A 1,085-nucleotide genomic window follows, 5' to 3' on the forward strand; every position below is an offset into this window, starting at 1 on the left:
ATACAAAAGAAATAGAGGAAAATGACAATAGTGAGGATCAGGAAAGAAAAAGCAGCAGTTTCCTGTTGCAAATCAGGCACAGTTATGAGCGTGACATGAAACAGCCCATTTACAATTCTACTATGCTTGAACGAGAAATACCCCCCCTTTGGGAATGGCCTAAAGACACTTCAGTCAGTGGCACTGCCCCGGGGCAGTTTCACAACATGTCAAGATTTTTCGAATGCAGTTCTTGGAATATCTAGATAACGACAGTGAAAAGTCGTACTATTCTGACAGAAAAGAATAGAATAATTAGTTTCTGACCTCCAGGTCTTGGTAACTCATAAAGGCCAAAAATGCCAGATAGATATTTGTAATTCCAAAAGCCTTAGGACAAGACATTTAAGTCCCATTGCACAATGCCAATCGGATTCATCGTTTTGAGTCAGGGTCAGCCAGATTTTCATTATGGATGGGGCAAAAGCTATCATTTTGGCACAACACGACTGAATTTCAACTGAATTCAACTGTGACCTTCAAAATCAACAGCGTTTGTTTTTCAAGGTCGCGAGTCGAAAGGCCGCATTATGCCAAAATGGAAGCATAATTTGCATCATCCATAGAGAAAGATATGACTAGTCCCGGCTCAGTTCGATGAATCTGATCGATAGTGAGCACTGCATATTATAACTACGTCTGCATTGCATGTGTGTGTATGTGTGTGTGTGCATGCGTGTGTGTCTGTGTGTGTGTTTGTGTGTGTGTATGTGTCTGTGTGTGTGTCTGTCTGTGTGTATCGTGTGTGTGTGTGTGTCGTGTCGTGTGTGTGTGTGTGTCTGTCTGTCTGTGTGTGTGTCTGTGCGTATGTGTGTGTGCGTTCTTGCGTCTGTGTATATGTCTTGGCTTAGACAGCAATACCTGACACTCGGCCGGAACCCTTGCTGTGAAGGTGAGAGGAGAAGCAAGTTCAGACTCGTGTTCCCTGGACAATGTTTTGGTAATCGTCCACTCATCACCGCACTGAATGAGGAGGCCCTTGCTGGTCAAGCAACGGTCGTGTAATATGATGAGGACCGACAATATCTAAGTATGGACTGAGCTTA

This window comes from Aplysia californica, unplaced genomic scaffold (assembly GCF_000002075.1).
Source record: "Aplysia californica isolate F4 #8 unplaced genomic scaffold, AplCal3.0 scaffold00366, whole genome shotgun sequence".
In the NCBI taxonomy this organism is placed as follows: Eukaryota; Metazoa; Mollusca; class Gastropoda; order Aplysiida; family Aplysiidae; genus Aplysia; species Aplysia californica.